Consider the following 10969-nt stretch of genomic DNA (forward strand, 5'->3'; position numbering starts at 1 on the left):
CATGTACATTACAAAACCTTCATGGTTAGTTTCCACATGCATAGAAGGAAACAAAATGGCCACAATACTTTCCAGCTACATGTCTATGCAAATGAATGAAAATACTTCATAAATCAAACATTATCTAGAAACCTTCAAAAAAGATAAAGATCATTAACAAGTAATCAAAGCACAGTACACAAATATTAGTAGGATTTCCGTGAACACATCTTTACATGGCTAATGTTTACAGACAATAATTGTAAAGGTTAGTATCCTCACCTGTTACACAACAGATGGAAAAGAAGGATACCAAGTTTGCTGAAACTGCAATAAAATATATAATCAACACCACTAATACACACACACATGCAAATTGTGACAAGCAAAAAAGGAAAAAGGACCCCCCCCCCCTCCCTCCTTCCTCTAACAGCATCCAATTAACCAAAAGTATGGGGATATGTCTATTCCATCGATATAGGGATGGCATTTGTAACTAGAATCACATTGTATATAGTACGAGATATGATAGAAGACAGAGGAACACTCAGATATAATAGTACGATAGCATAGGCAGGATAGGAGAGGCATAAAACAGGAAGGTACAGGAATTGTCCAGCTTTATACAGAAAGCTTGAATGATACCACTGTACTACAGTGTAATTCTCAGTGCTGGCTCAAGGCTAAAATTCATCTTCCACCCAAAACATCAAAATGCAGCTTATATTCATAAGCGAGAATGACAAGAAAACCAAACTACTCTATTATAGCTGCAAGAATTTCTATAACAACCTCGAGGATGATAGTACTGTACAAAGTGTCAGCATACAAAACAATATATTTTTTTTTAGTGTTTTAGTCATTTAGGCAGAGGATGATACACAATGCAAAGCAGATACAAGTATTAACTCATCATCATACCAGTAGCCACAGGGTTGTAAATCTACAGTGATTTCTTTAAAATCATTCCATGAAGTGTTCTTCACAATATTACCTGCCAGTATTCTACATTGATTTTATGAAGACTGTTTCAGACTGTAGTTGATTGCCCTGGACAAAGGTTTCATCATGGATGCATCTGTAGAACTGAGTGAAGTGGTAGTGATTCATTCCACGAAGACAGCTGAAGAAGGTGCCTCAGTCATGCAGAATACCTGGGGGAAAACAACAACAACAACAAAAGTGTTACACTCTCCTCTGTATAGTGATACAAAAATGTACAATATATCATACATTCATTGAGAAGATTAATTTCTGGGAAGAAGGAAAACACCAAATTGAACATTTCTATGGGTTGCACTTTCCTGACAAATCACAAGCACAACACACTCTACACACCCTCTTAAGCTTAAATTTGATTGTAGGGTAACAATCTCAAAGCAATGCTATACTACATGTACAATGTAATTCTAGAACTTTAATAGACCATACACTCTACACTGAAAATTTGAAAATGTTCTGCCATCTGGATGAAATATATGCCAATGAAGAACAGGTGAAGTCAAAATTACTTGTGGGGGCCATCAACCCTCTCCATGAAAAAGGCCATATTGATCATGTACAGAGTTTTCACATTCAATGCAAAAATGCAGATTAACCTTGAACTGGGAACAACTGTTGATTGAGAGAAGAGAGATGACCAGTCCAGTCGTATACTGGGACAAATGTCTTGTCTAGGATCATCCTCCTTTTATGTTGATACAGTGACTGCATCAGCAATTCGGTACAGCGTATTTGGCCCAGTATACACTGGACTCCTGTTATAATGAGGTCCTCAGGGCCTACAGTTTTCTTTCGTTTTATCAAAGTTTTGTTACAACCAAACAAGTAAACAATAAAGCAACAAATGTAGAGCCAATAACATTATGGCCTCAATTTCAATTTTGTTGTAACGTTATTTATTAGAACATGAGTGCACTGTGTGTATGTATAAAGATTGATGCATTAAAGAGTTCCATAAATAATACATCTGAACATACAATGCAAAAAAAAAAAAAATGAGGCACAGCAGTTTCGTGATCAACTCACAGTATTGTTCTTTGGCAGATCCATTACAGGTCAGTTGCAGGTTAGGTGGCAGCGACATATGGCAGCAGACCTTTCCGGACTTTGCGAAATGTTGGCAAGGTTTATTTCTTCCTTGGTGTTGTAGTGTTGCGATTCCTGCGTTAAATCTATCAAGTACAAAAGTAAACCAAATACATGGTATGTCATCTTTGATAATCCAACTAAAAAACAACAGTAATGTAGAGCTGTGCAAGAAAGAATTGGATGCTATACATATGGCCACAGGAACCAGGGGGACTCGGGTCCCTACTTTTTCGGCACCATACAAAGGAAAACATTATAAGGTGTCCCCACTTCCGGTCCCAATCCCCCCCCCCCCCAACTTTCTTTACCCGAAAGTGTGTAAGTGGCACTAGAAATAAATACATGTAGATAAAAACCTCGAAGTGTGAGCACCATATAAGGATCTGTTTTTGCGCTGAATACTTTTTTGTTTTGTTTTGTTGATGTTTTTTTTTTTTTTTTTGCTTGTAAGCTGAAACCTGGAAGTGGCACCAGAAGTTGCATTCGCGGCCTTTTTTTTTTTTGCGTGTTAGCTCATGAAACTAGGAAGTCCCCCCCCCCTTTTGAAAACCTTCCGCCAACAGTGATACAAAGACTCTGCATGGCATACTGCAATTAATCTTACAAGATTAACCATTCGATCTTTGCAACTCTTACAGATAATTAATGCTGCATTTGCAACATTCATAAGAAAACAGTTTTTATATCAAAGGAGCAAATGTGCATTTTCCTGGCCTGCAGAGAAAACTCACCTTTGCCTTGGTGTCACAAGTAGAGAAGAAGCTTTGACATCAGGTTTCATACCGAGAATACTCCCAGGGAGTAGGATGCAATTCAGCGCAGCATAGTCCATAATGAAACAAACAACATCCTTCATTTGCTGTAAGGACAAGGATGCTTCAAACACCTTTGACCTGAAGAAAGAAAGAAAGGGGAAAAAGAAAGAAACTTGCAATGACAACACAGAAATTTGAATTTATATTGAACTGTTCATGTGCAGTAGGCCCTATAACAAATCTGCAGGTAACAGTGCCGTCAATGCAATACAAAGCACAAGGGTCTGAGTAACGTACATTTGTTGTACCAATTGTAACCTCAAATTTACCACCACCCACCAGTTTAATATGTAGATCAATGATGTCTGCACAGCGCATGGCGATGTCAATACTAAGAAGTAGGCTATTATATAGATTGCCCACACTTAATACTAGTCTGCTACATGACTTACAACGCTGCAGGCAACTTGTATTTTCACCTCGAAATCAGTATAATTTGACTGCTGTTCACCATGTCCATAGATATAGAGTGTATACATGTAATGTAGATCTACTTGAAATATCTCTTCTTTGTTTTTTTTTTGTGTTTTTTTTTTGTGTTTTTTTGTGTTTTTTTTTTTTTTTGATAATCAGTACCGGTATCATCAGCTTCACACCCTTGCCACACTGACACAGCTAAACCTTTTTAGTCTAGCTAGTCGGCCACTACATACCGTACAGGAAACTTTTGTACTCAGTCTGCACTGTGTACTGTAATTGCATGGTACTGACTGCGGCACTGTACAACCAAACCCAAGTAAGAAGGAATTTCTTTCACGATGATTACTAGCTGTACCTCCTCTGCCTTAGTACAGTTTGATGCACATTCTCTCATTCAGTGTTTCAATCACCGGTATCCCTCCGTATCATGTCACCGTGGACCGCGACTCTCACATAGCTTATCATGCAGACTGTATCAGGGTACAGGGGCATGCAGATATATGACTAGTGACAGTGCGCGATCGAGTCTAAGTCCCATACACAGTTGAAGAGCCCGAACGCTTCGAGTTCGGGCAGGTCGCAACAGTTAGCTTACCGACTCTGTAGACTGTACAGTAAGTCAGTCTCGACTGTCTCATAAGCACATGCAATAGAAGACAAAACAGTATCACAAATCACTATACATTAAACTACCATTAGATTAAACAATGCAAACTGGTTTGCCTTATTTCTTGTCGATCCCTAAATGGCAGTAGTATAGTAACCGTAAAAAGCCCCGACTCCCCATTACTGCATTAGGTCATGTGATTTTACATACAGTGTATTAATACACGCGTGAACGTGGTAACAAAAACGGCACGACAAACGATTGAAATTATTACCAAAGAAATGAAAGATCTAGCCGCACAGAAGCGCAACCCAAATAAGTCATGATTTGTGATCATTTACTCACCTTAATCTTGTATAAATCAGCAAGTCTTGCAACGAGAAAGCCCCGCTTCAATGCAATTGCATGGGAGTTCTAGAACGAATGGAAGTGAACTGTCGCGACGCTTTGCTTTGTGACACGTATGTACACATAGCTAGCTCGCTGTATGCGGTGGCGATGCGAGCTTACAAAAAACGGAACCTCGATCGTCTTCTCTGATGTGATTGGTTAATTTCCGGGATTGGCGTGTTAGTCTTTGCTCACGTACTGTTTATGAAACTGGCACGAACAAAAAATGCTATATCATTTTATCAAGCACCAACAAACATCTTTATATTGATTGATTTGCAATCTTAAAGATGAACATCATCCACAATTCAAATCACTACTGATACTGCATTACAAATCGTAACATATTTGAACGCAACAGTATGATCTAGATTTTTGTAGCAGACTAACTCTTCTATTTGGAGGTTCAAAAATTAATCTTTCTCAAAAGTTAACCCCTTTCGGAGTAAATAGCACCCATAGAAGTTAAATGTTCAACCCTAGTCCACGCAAGGGTGCATTGGGTCAAACTCAACCCCAAATTGAACCCTGATTTCTTAGTGTGTAGCCTCCTCCCCCCCCCCCCCTTCCCCGCCCGCCAAGACCATCCCTACCACCACCATCACCTCCTTTTTCGTCCATCCCCTTGATCCCTGATCACCCACTGTACTCCACCCATGTTCCCTCTTCCAAACACCCAGCTCCAAAGTGATGCCAGTCCGGCGCATCGGAGGCAAGAGTAGCCCGAGCAACGGGCAGAAAGATTCATTTCACCGCCCGTGGGCCGATACCGCATTGCATCACGGCTTTCAGAAAAAAAAGAAAAAAAAAATTCCCCCCACCCTCAAAAAAAGTAAAAAAAAAAAAAAAAAAAAAAGAAATGGAGTACGAAAAGAAAGGGATGAAAATAAAAGTGGCTTACAACGAGGGAAAACAATAATATTTTATGCACTTGAATGAATGAGAGAGAAGGACAGAAAGTATAAGAAAGAGAGAGATGGTTGGAAAAGAGTCAAAATACTCTTAACCGCCCAATCCTGTAAAAGCGCAAAGAAGCACAGAGTCATTAAAACGTGGCCTGTTATACCAATTCAAACAGAGGGGTAGACGGGGGCTTCACTTCGCGCCATATGTTCACATTTTTGTAGTTAATTACAATGGGAAACGCTTCATTTTTTCTGCCCGCTCCAGCCCGATAGCTCCCGTTGGCTTGAATGTCTCCACAAAAGCGATATTTTCGGGGGCGCATTTTGCATTTTAATCCCTTCCACTTAGCCCACTGGATCTACTTAAGAGAATTATGGCCAGCACCATTGAGTTTAGAGCACGACATTTTGTTTGCCCTTTCTTGCGACTAAAGCATTCTCCGCACCTTTTCCCTAATTGAATAAAAACATTGATTTCATTTTCTTCTCTCAGTTGTCCTTCTCATTTTATTTGTTGTTATACAAATATGTAAGGAAATAGGTTCACATGTCTGTGTGAATGTACGTATATTTGCAAACATATCTCTTGACAGACAAATAAGTAGATAATTTGCTTACATCGTTGAATCATGAATCAATTAACTGAACTCTCCCTGTCCATTAACCTTAGTCGTGACTTATCATGTTTTTGTTTTTTGTGTTTTTTTTTTCTCTGTTAATATGTTCTTATAATAACTAACTTATAACCACTACCAAATTGTACATGTCTGGCAAAGTAATGTGTAATGTGTAAGCCCGTTTGTGATGGATCTCTCTTCGGGCAATATCACACATTTCTTACAGATCCAGACCAGAGTGTGGGCCTACTTAGAATTTGAGTGGACCTGCTTGCACAATAACTTATTTGAATTGTCTTGAGATTCAAGGCTGGACTTCAGAGTGTTGGTGCTGGTTAAAGTGGAGAGGACTAGATTAATTAACCTATTTTGCTCATCTGCATCTTTATGCTGACTTTGATAATCTTCACATTTGGAGACGACAAACGCCATTTCAAAATGTTCATTTTACTTTTTTGAGTAACAGCTGAAGAAATACTTATTCGTCTTTTGTTTTGCAAAGCAGAACTTTTTTGTTTTAGATCTTGAATGTGTAAATATTGATATTGTTGCCCTTAATTACATCACAAAAGTAGATCTTTCGTAAAATGAGTAATAAAAGTGCAATGAAAATGTCTTAAATGACATGATAATTGGGGTATAAGATATTATATGTATTACAAGAAATGCACAGGCTGAAAACGCAGAAGCGAAATGAGGTGGGTGTTAGTTGAAAATGGTCAGCTAATCATTACTCATCTTTCAAAACTACAACTGCGTTTGAAAATACATTCAGGTAGTGCAGTAGTGCACGTCTCATTTTTTCAAATAACACCCCCAGCCAAGCGACCTGAAAACAGTGCATTATGTAAAAGTAATTATTGTGTTTCCAGTCGCAGCATGGATGCTATATTCAGCACTTGCCCTCGTATGTTTGTTTTTTTCAATAAATCAGGTGACTGCACAAGCAAATTCAAATTCAGCTCAGATATGGAAATCATTAATGAACACTCTCTGACTACAGAAAAGGGTAGCCTACTTGGTGGTTGATTAATCTTTTGATTTTGATTTTGATTTTTAATCTAAAAAAAAACGATATTAAAAAAGAATAAACTGTCAATCATCTGGGCGGTTTTTTTTTTATTTTTACTTTTTACATTTTCTTTGTGAAACTTCTAAAGGTTACGCCAAATGAATGCCTATAATGTTTTATGAGCCTGTGAGCATTGTGCAATTATTTAGGTACTTACAAAAAAAAAAAGAGACTCCCCTTTTTTATTTCTATCCTCTTTTTTTTTTTTTTTTTTGCATTATCACATATCTATTTTTTCCCTGCCCTTGTCCTTTACTTTCTTCCCCAGGATCGTATTTCAAATTGCATCTTTGTTTCTTAATCGTCTGCGTTAGATGACTTTATCATTCATGAATCTGAGAAGCAAATATAAGTTCATAGAAATATATTCATATATTCCTTTCCATCTATCTCTTTAATCTTTCTTATACGTCAATGCCCAAACAAACACCCATGCATGCGTTCTCCCGGAGACATTTCCTTCTCGGTGTCCGCTGGAGATGAAGGGTATCGTAGCGAGGGAACAAAAGATGGGGTCTTGAGGTCGTCGAGTCATCCGGTGATGACCCGTCCATCACTAGAGTCAGCGGGCCGTAAGAATGACTAACGCAGACGACACGCTCGTAACATACAAACGTCGCGGCGGACGGATGTTAGGCTTGAAATTCTAGACCACTGACTTCGCGCTGGGGCTGGGGAACTGTGGGTAATCCGACCCGCCAAACTTTGGCAACTCTAGCCGCGAGGAGATCAGGGTGACAAAATGGAGTATTTGGATGCAAGACGGTGTTAAATCCATTTAAGGCGACTTAATCATATTATTAGAAGAAGGATGCGACTCAAAATGGCAACGATGTTATACGCCCGAATTCACTTAATATCGGGGGTTCGGTTTAACCGATACGTCCAAAAAGCTCGCTTTACGGGTGCTCTTTCATCACCCGGCGCTATTGTGGCCTCAAAAGGGCACAATAAAATCAGGGAAGGTGATCTTGATTACAATAGACATATTTGGAACATAGTAGTGACAATAGAATAAAAATGATTAAAGAAGGTTGATGATGTCAATAACATCTATTATGATAACAAAGATACTACATAATAACTACGACTACAAATAGTAGTACATTGTACTAATAGTAAAAAGGATAATGATGATCATGATAATGATAAAATGATAATAATAATAATAATAACAATTATAATAAGAACAATAGCCTATAGTGGTAATGATAATTACAATACAGATTACATAATAAAAAGTAGAAATAGTAGTAGTAGAAGTAGTAGTAGTAGTAGTAGTAGTAGTAGTAGTAGTAGTAGCAGTAGTAGTAGTAGTATTTGGGTAGTAGCAGCAGTAGTATTAGTAGTTGCTGTAGTTGTGGTATAGTACAACACTGGAGAATTATCAAGGTATCATCATCATCACAATAATGACAATTGCACTTTGGTCTCTATAATAATCATACTCATAATCCCAATAATAAAGTACGAATGGTAATGATGATGATAAGAAATAGGACAACAGAAAAGAAAGAAGAACCAGCCCCTCGCAGCGTGAAGAGATGAATAAACATCTAAAACGCATAACTAAAATATCGCTATAGACAGCATCATTTTTCGTATTTGTTTTAGTTTTTTTTTTTTTTCTTGTCGTTCAAGAAATCTAGGCAATGTAAATGATATAAGCCTGATTATGAGACTATATCTCCGCCTAATTTTGGCAGAAAGGATTGATTCTCGCGCCGCAGAGCGGGGAAGCCCTGGCGGTGCTGCATTGACGAGGACGTTTCTTTGTCTGAAAGAGGAGGTTGGGTCGAAGTGTGTGACAGGGATTGTCTAATGGCCGATGGTGTACATAGAGGTGCCGAGGAGGAGAGGGGGGCTCAGGTGCTTTATGGCGGGAAGGGGAGTAGGGTGAGATGGGGAGAAACCCGCTTCCCGGCTTGCAGTTTTCTCACATCTTGTTGCAAATCCACTCCGCTTTTATCCCAACCCCCCCCCCCTCTCAACGCCGCAGGCAACCCTGACAAGCACATACCATGAAAGTTTAACAATAAAGTGAGAAAGAGGGAGAGGAAGGGAGGGAGGGAGAGTGAGTGAGTGGAGAAGGGGGAGAAATGACTCTCTATTCGGCTTGTCATCAACTCCCCAAACGGGACTTAATGGTGGAGCAAGGCGATGTCCATGCGTTGCCTCGGCGAGGAGTTGGGCCGACGAACGATTAGCTCTCATTACAAGCAACTCCCCAGCGAATTCTCGGGCGGAGAAGCGAGATAAAACCCCATTTCCACACACCTTCCCCCTCAAAACCTTAAATACATCACTGCGTAGGGCAGACGATAACGCAGAAAAGGAATTGAGTATAGCGCGCGCGCGCCAGCCCCCAACGAGCAGGCGAAGCGATCAGAACTCATGCATGATTTAGCGCGAGAGACTCTCGCCAATTCGTCTCTTAGAATAAACGCTATCAGATCGTCACAATACTACAAAATGCATCCATTGTGTCACCGACACATCAAATTACTTAGACATGAAAGGAATCAGCGAGGGGAAAAGTTAAGAGCGGGAAAAGGTGTTTCGGAAGGCCCCATCTCGGCTCTTAAGGTTTCTGCTAAACTCCTCCTCTCTCCTGCTCTCCGTCTCCGTATCTCCCCCCCCCCCCCGCCCTCTTTCTCTCTCTTTTCCTTACCTGTCACATTGGATGACGAGTAAAACACCAAATCATCCGATAAGATCCTGACTCAAAAGTAATGTTTTTTAAATCAGTCTGGTTTCATACTTTCCTCGTCATAGTTCAATAGATTCAAATTAGAAGCCTCCAAAGTCAATAAAATCCAAACTCTGACCAATCGGGTTATGATCCTCCTCTCTCAGTTGTTATGGTCTCCATGAATATGTACATTCTTTTTGGGTACCGTCAATCGCTGTTTGTTTCATTTTGATGTTAATTAAGCCACTTAATCAAAGTGTAAAGGAGGAGGATAATATGAGGATTACTATTATCCCACTGTCATTGATGACTCATGAACAATCACCTTGATATTATAGGTGACTTAAAAGATATAAAGTAACATTGTATACAGTTTGCATTTCAATGTCAACATTTCATTCCACATTTCATTATCCTTTGTTGCACATCTTTGATTCCTGACAAAAGGATGGACCGGAAGTTGTGATAACTTTTGACCTTTGATGAGATGAGTATTGATCACGTATTAAAGAGAACAAAACAAAACCCCTGATGTTAAATCTGTTTATTATTGCACAGAAATGCAAAACCAAAAACACTGTAATTGATTTCAAACTGTTTTAGATACACGATGCTTTTTTTTTTTGCAGTCTGCCAATAACGACATTGCACGTTTGGATACACATACATACATACATACATACATACATACATACATGCATACATACATACATGCATACATACATACATACATAGAGCATACAAACACACACTCACACACACACACACACACACACAATGTATTTACAAATATGACAGAAACAGTTGGATTATATAGAAAAGCCGAGGAAGATGATGGTTAAGGGTTATGGTGCTACAAACGATCTTTCTTGTGTGCTGAAAAGGAACGCATACGGTGATAATATTGGTGATGGTGAATTTTCCTGTTATCATAATATATTTGGCAATGTTTTTGTGATTGCAGAGAAGATATTACGAATTGATGATGACAGTATATGTTTGTGACGGCGATGATGATGATAGTGATTATAGTGATGATAGTGATGATAGTGATGATGATGATTACGATGATTATAATGATGATGATGGTGGTGGTGGTGGTGGTGATGATGATGATGATGATGATGATGATGATGATCTAGGTAGCGCAGTCAATACCCGTAAATCAGAATAGTGCAAGATGACGATTCTAAGTACTATTGAAATTATGGATACCACAAACCATTGGCTATTGTTATTCTAATTAATTGTATTTTTTTTTCGAAAAATACCAGACGTAGGGAGAAAAAAAAAATCAATCAGTGAGATGTACCATGAAACCCACTCCTCCTGGTATGACTGGAGGGCAAAGGATGACAACAACCGAGATGCCATCCCAGAT

General features: G+C 39.0%; 1 long non-coding RNA gene across 1 annotated transcript; it reads right to left on the reverse strand.

The window, feature by feature from the left end:
• Window positions 1-404: 404 nt before the first annotated feature.
• LOC140243916 (uncharacterized) lies at window positions 405-4373 on the reverse strand. The gene is made up of 4 exons (XR_011902261.1): window positions 4258-4373; window positions 2802-2963; window positions 2008-2153; window positions 405-1133 (listed from the first exon to the last, which is right to left on the reverse strand). It is a non-coding gene; the product is annotated as an uncharacterized lncRNA (long non-coding RNA).
• Between the last annotated feature and the right edge of the window lie 6596 nt (window positions 4374-10969).

Source organism: Diadema setosum, chromosome 20, assembly GCF_964275005.1.
Source record: "Diadema setosum chromosome 20, eeDiaSeto1, whole genome shotgun sequence".
Lineage (NCBI taxonomy): Eukaryota > Metazoa > Echinodermata > Echinoidea > Diadematoida > Diadematidae > Diadema > Diadema setosum.